Consider the following 7,084-nt stretch of genomic DNA (forward strand, 5'->3'; position numbering starts at 1 on the left):
CCTCCCACACACAGTGAAAACAAACAAATACACAAGCTTCCTAAAGTGTCTGGACTTCACTAGAAGGAGGGGAAAGGATACTAATAGGCTGGATACACTGTAAAAACACCTCAACCTCACGAAAATGAACAAGAGGAAGAGTAGAAGAAAACCACCTACTTCTCACCATGTCTATGAGTCAGAAGAAAATGCCAGTCTACACTCAAAACAGAATTAAATATACTCAAGCAAGCAGTTAAAGTTAGGATAACCTACCTATAACCAAAACTCTGAAACTTAAGAATAGAAAAGCAAAAACAGGATGAAATGGGGGGAAAAAAATGAGTTCATACAGCCAGGAAAGAAATGAAAGAAAAAGAGAAAATTATCCGAGAAACAAAGAATAAATTAAAGATACCCAGGGAAGACTAAAGGCAAATGGAAATTCAGTAACGGCATTGAGGAAAGGCAGGGAAATATCTAAGAGAATAAAAAGGCCAGAGAGAAGTAAAACCAGCTTGGGAGAAGCTGCTGGAATGAAAGAGAAGCCTCAGCCTGAATGCCTAGGAGGATCTAGAGCAACGGGGCTCCTGACAGCAAATCTGAGTGGTGCCTGTCCATCGCTGGCACAGACACCTCTGCACACACACCAGGGGTCACTCTTTCCTCTGGGAGTGGATGGGATTACAAGTGAATTATTCCTTCTGTGTGACCATAGTGTCTTCAGTACTTCCCTAGTAATCAGGCATTGGCAGAACTAAGAAGGTAAAATGCAGCAGACCAATCAGAGGATAGTCTGGCCTGCATACCTAGGGGTGCCAGTCCTCTCAAGCCAGATGGAGTGCAGGGTTTCAGGAGGGAGGCACAAGGTGGGAGCAAGTGATTCAGGTCTCCCCTCTCAGTATCCTCATCCACAGAATGAGGGAGCCCATCTCCAATATCTCCAGGATCCCTTCCAACTATCCAGTCTAGCCTTCTGACAAATTCTTCATATTAAGGCAGTGGGATCCCCACAGCTAAGTGTGTTTCCTCATTTGTCTTTCAGCAAGCGCTTGGAGCCAAAAGGAGACCCGCTGCCCTGCCCACTGTGAGCAATCAGGTGTTCTGCTGGGTGGCCCTTTGTCACCTGGGAGCAGGTGAGTCCTGGGTTGAGGGAGCAAATTCTTGTCTCAGAGGTGCCAAGCTCCAGACCTAATTCTTTCCCCATGACAGCAGCATTAGGAACCTACTTGGGCTGTGTTTCTAGAGCTTTTCTCTTCCATAGGCACCACGGACAGTGGAATCACTCAGAGCGCAGAATATCTGTTCAGAGAGGAAGGACGAGATGTGACCCCGGAATGTGAATAGAATTTTAATTACAGCACCATGTACTAATACTGACAAGATCATGGACAAGAGCTGAGACTCATCTGCTACTCACAGGCTGTAAATGCTGTTTAGAAAGGAGATGTATCTGAAGGCTACAGTGCTTCTCAGGAGAAGAAGGCATTCTTTCCTCTCACTGTGAAACTGACTCCAAAGAACCAGACATCCCTGTATCTCTGTGCCAGTAGTAGAGACACAGTGAAACGCCCCCACCTCCCCACTGTACATAAATGTGTCCCAAGCCCTGCTTCCCCACAAGGTGGCAGGGTTTTTCTGGGCTCAGTACCCTGATCTTCCAGCTTTCCTCCACCTCAACCAGGCCCACAGAGCAGCTGCTGCCATCAATGCCCTTTGTGGAATGGTAGGGACTTCAGAGATCCAGTAAGTTGGGTTGAAACATGACATATGTGCATATATCTATAAGTGCATCTAATGATATCATTGACAGAGAGACAGAGAGAGGAAGAAGGAGAAAAGCAGAAGGAAGAAGAAAAGTAGGAAAAGGTAGAGTAGGAAAGAGAGAGGAGAAGAGAGAAAAAATGTTACTTTTAGAACTCATTTCTTCCTTCTCTTTTACTAAACTCTGGGGAAAAAATGAAGAGAAAATTATTTCTTTCATCAGAAAAATAAAGCCTAGTGGGAAGAGAAATGTATAGAAGACAAGTACTGTCGTCTAATATCATACCTGTGTGCTTTAATCAGAGGTGTTAGAGGACTACAAGAAATACCATGGCCAATTCTCTCTGGTGACATCAGGAAGGGCTTCAAAGAGAAAGTAAAATGTCAGATGAAACTCGAATGATGAGTAGGATTGTACCAGATGCACAAGCTCCACCTGAGTGATATGGGCTTAGGGAACTACGTTAGGAGAGAACGATGAGATGATGTCAAGAATAAAGGTGATGAACTCCCCAGAATACGGCAATAAGAGAAAATTTGGAAGAAGGAGTGGAACAAATTTACTGCACAATGTTGACTTTGCAGGTCAAGTGGGCCTTGAACTCTCTGCATAGAAATACCCAGTAGGCTCCTGTAATGCACTTGGTACTCAGAATAGAGAGTCAGGCTTGGAGGAAATCTTTTCATGAATAGTCAGCAGACAGGTGGTCAGTATTGTTTTGCAAATGTTCTTTATGCTTTCTGTGTATTTTCTCCCTTTGTGGTCTGCCACCTAACTATGGAATTAGAAGAGAAGTGCTGTTAAATCTTGGGAATGCATTTGTTTACAAGTTCTTATTTGATGACATTACCTCTGTTTCTAGACATGTATGACAGTCTATGCTATTCAGACTAACCCTTACACTGCATCCAACTAAAAGTGCTGGATGAAATATATTTTTAAATATTCTTAGAAGCACTTAAGAATGACAGTCTTTCAATCACGAACCATGAACTCACAAATTCATGAACATGAACCATGTTCATGATGACTTCAAAAAGGAAAGCATTTAAATGTCCATCAATAATGCAATGGATAGATAAATTATGTTACACATATATACAAGAATAAAATATAGCAAAGAATCAAATATTATTTGCAATATCATGGATGGATGAATCTCATAAATGGATAATTGAACAAAGAAGGTAGACAAAGAATACACAATATGAAGTTCAAATAGTGGCTACATTTGTGGGCATTTTAAATTTACTCGGATGGGAGCATGAGGGAGGTTTCTGGAGAGCTGAAATGCTGTATCTTGATCTTGGTGTAGTTGCATAACGTTTTCATTTGTGAAAATTCACTAAACTGTACACTTAAGATTTATGCAGTCTATTATATGTATTTTATAGCTCAGTTTAAAAGCATAGGATAACAACCACCACTCCAAAATGTAGTGACAAAGTATAAACGCATTATCTCTCATGGTTCTGTGGGTTGAATGGGCTTGGCTGGGCAATTCCCACTTGGGATCCCTCATGTCGTCATAGTCAAATAGTCACTGACACTGGAGATAACCTAAGGCTTGCCTGGGCTGGATATCCAAGGTGGCTTCTTTATACACATACCTGATCCCTCAACTCGGATGTCTGGAACAGCTGTGGATCAGTCTGGCATGTCTCTCTTCCTCCACACAGCCCCTCAATGTAGTTAGCTGGGTTTCCTCATGGCATGGTGGCCTCAGGGTACTCAAAGTTATCAAGTAGTGGCTGGCTTCCCCAAAAGTGAGCATTCAAAAGACCCACGTGGGATCTACAAGGCTAATTATGACCTGTCTTGAAAAATCATGCAATGTTGTTTCCAGCATATACAGGCTAGTCCAGAGTCAAGAGGAAGGGACTGACAAGAATGTGACTACTGGGAGGTGTGTTCATCTGGGTGGCCATCTTTGAAGAGTAGCTACCATAATGTGATAAAATGGTACTTCTGATCCTGTTCCTCACTGCCTTGGACCAATGATGACTTCAGAGTATAATGACATCTGCTTCATTTACAAATAATTTTCTTGAGATCCACTCTAATCAAGAGCTCTATTAGGAAGAATGTTCTGGGAAAGGCATTTCCTCCTTAGTTATGTTGATACAGTAATATAAACCACAGGTATATGCCTGATGGCTGGAGGTCCTCAGAAGGAGTAGAAAGATTTTCCTCTGATGAGGTGATTTCCAGGCACTTCATCCCATATCTGTCATAAGATTATACAAGAGATAATGAATTACAAGTTACTTTCACCTACTCTTTGCAGGAAAAGTGCAGTTATAGTGAGAGGTGGTCCAAGTCTAAAGTGGCATGTACCAGCTATGAAACAATATAGCACAGGAGCGTGTCAGATGCCCTTTAAGCCATATGTCAGTCTTATGCATACAGGAATATTCAGTATGACACAATTATGCTTGCTATGATAAAAATCTATGTCACTATAGTACAAACATAATTTGATGGATCAATTCCTAATCTCATATTTCTTAGTTACCCACTCCAGATAAGAAGAACTAAATAGTAAGTGGAGGCATAACTGGGAGGTCATTATTCAAATGAAAGCATAATGCTTTGGAGAAAAATCTTTAGCCAGTTTGAACTTGCTACACCTTTCCAGGCATGAGGCATTTGAAACAAATATTCTACCATGTTAAAAGCAGAAATAATTCCCTAAATCTGCTAGAATCTATTTCCATTGGCCAATACTTAGTTTATGACCTGTATCATGGTGAAATAGCTGTAAATAAATTATCCTCACAGCCCCTGCAGTGCTTTACACAGAGACACATGGACTATAATAAATAGCCATGTTTAGCATTAAGTGCATGAATATGAGGGGAACTGGCATGAGATGGTTGTGTAATAAATACCTCATTTAGAAGATGAGCAACTGTCCTTATCATAAATATGAGGAAACATTTAACTCCTGACATGGGAGTTCTTTTGCTCACCCAGTTCTGGTGATTAAAAACCATGAGTTTTCTTGGTGTTGTGTGCTGGTCTCAGCCTCATGATAAACAATATTGTGCCTGGACTGGCTGTTGTGGTTCTTATGATTGCAAGGTACCTTCAGGAAGAACCATCAGGAACCTTTGAAAAAATAAAGTGTATTACTTACAAGTCCTGGAAATTACATGATACACCTGAGGCTACATAGCAAGGTCTCAGGTAGAGACTGAGCATGCACAAGACTTGGGCTTTACTTTTACTGGGGTCGAGGGTGAGATCTAGAGTTTCTTGGGCTTACTCTGTTGTATTCACCAATACAAAATGTAAAATATAAAAGCAAGAATTTAAAAGACTGGAAGAGAAAAACAAGTGATCCAAGTGGTCAGTTTTGACAACTGAGGTCTCTAAAAGAAAGGAAACTGCGGGAAGTGGGATCAGCTGGGAGCTGGTCTGGCTCTTTATCTGGTTAGGAGGCTAGCAATTTGTTTATTTGACATAGCCATCATTGAAGTTGAAGCCACCTTGAATTGGATGCCTCAAAATCAAAGCTTAAGTTATGTATTTGCGCTGCAAAATAGAAAAACCAACCTCAGGGCTTACGTTACACTTGGTTACTTTGAGGGTATGGCACAGAAGATATGAAATGTGTACGACAAATATAAATGGTAAGCAATAGGATATATTGGAGTATATGAAGAAGCCATTTGGTGTAAACCTAATTTGGCGTGACTTTGTTTTCCCAAAAGGGACTAAGATGGCCATTGAGCATGCATTGTATATCCACTTTAAACATTTCCTACGGCAAAAACAAATGCCCTTAAGATAAAGGTGGAACTTCCCCCCCACATTGGGATTTCCATCATTCCCTAGGATAAGCATCATTCCCTAGGCTAGGAACTGATTGCTGTGCTCACCTGTGACCACCCAACTCGACACAACAGACTTGCCACTCTGCTGTGTCCACCTAGACAGTAGACCTACTACCTACTGTGTCCATCAATCGCTGTGCCAACAGAGCAGTCTCATGACTATTGTAAAAGGTATACTTCAATCATATGTGAAACATCCTTTTTGAGGGTCTATAACACTCTGTACACCCCACTTCTTTGGTTCCCTTCCCTCCTTTGGAAAGGAAGGCCCTGGGCTATGGTCCTAACATTTTGGCTCACAATAAACTCACCCAAATTTTTATTTATACATTGGTTATGGATCATTTTCATCAACAAGTATAATGCTGTTTACTACACAAACATATACTCCTTTCCTTATATAAGGCTAAGAAGCCACTTTGAACCATTATAATTATGTACATCTCAGTGTATCTTCTATAAAATTGAGTTGCATTAGAACATTTTTGAGGCCCCTTACAGCAAAGTATGTATGGTTTTTGATAGTCAGAAAGAGTATTAGATCCTACATCATTGGCAAAGATCACCACCAGGGGGCAGATAAGAGCATCCTCAAGATTATGTAAGCAGTCATCCAACCTTCTAGAAGCAAAAAGGGAAGAATGAAGAGTATGGTCACATCTCTCTTGAGAGAGGTGTGTTGTAAGGCAAACCCCTGAAGATGCTGATGTTTCTGCTGCTTCTGGGGCCAAGTATGAACTTTATTATATCAGTATCTTGGGCAAGTGTGCGAGGGGGTTGGCATGAGTGAAGTGGTAGCCAGAGATTGTGGATTATTTCTGTGGATCAGAATGAGAGGGGATATCCATGCCCTCTGGGAAGGTAATGGGTAAGGTGAGAAGTCACCAACCACAGGAGATGGGGGATATGATCCTAGGGAGTCTGACAGGAAGACTTCAGAAAATACACAGGATTCTCTGGGAGCTGGGAGAAAAGTGAAAGAGTGAAACTATGAGATCTCTGTCTGTGGTCATGTCTGACTGGTCCCGCTGGCCTCTTTCATCTCTTTGACCTCTGTTTCAGCAGGTTCTGGGCTTGGTGTTCTCGTCTCTCAACATCCAAGCAGGCCTATCTGTAAGAATGGAAGCTCCGTGGAGATGGAGTGCCGTACAGTGGACCTTGAGGCCCAAACTGTGTGTTGGTATCATCAGTTGCCGAACCAGGGCATCACGCTGATTGCAACTTCTATTCAGGGCTCTGATCCCAAATACGAACAAGGTTTTTCTGATGCCAAATTTCCCATCAGCCATCCCAACCTAACATTTTCAACTCTTACCATCCTGAGTGCGCACCCTGCCAACAGCGGCCTCTACTTCTGTGGTGCTAGTGACACAGTGCTGGGCAGAGATCAGAGACTCAAACATAAACCTTTGCAACAGCCCCCTCTTCCCCACCCCAACAAAGCTGTGACGCCCTGTAGAAGGAGGTCTGGAGAGAGAAAAACCACAGCTTCTTTGATTGA

General features: G+C 42.1%; 1 long non-coding RNA gene across 1 annotated transcript; it reads left to right on the plus strand.

Annotated features, from left to right (window-relative positions):
- Positions 1–812: 812 nt before the first annotated feature.
- Positions 813–1,378, plus strand: LOC139045839 (uncharacterized). Its single transcript, XR_011504987.1, has 3 exons — positions 813–848; positions 1,025–1,115; positions 1,244–1,378. It is a non-coding gene; the product is annotated as an uncharacterized lncRNA (long non-coding RNA).
- Positions 1,379–7,084: the final 5,706 nt, after the last annotated feature.

This window comes from Equus asinus, chromosome 1, assembly GCF_041296235.1.
Source record: "Equus asinus isolate D_3611 breed Donkey chromosome 1, EquAss-T2T_v2, whole genome shotgun sequence".
NCBI classification, from domain to species: Eukaryota; Metazoa; Chordata; class Mammalia; order Perissodactyla; family Equidae; genus Equus; species Equus asinus.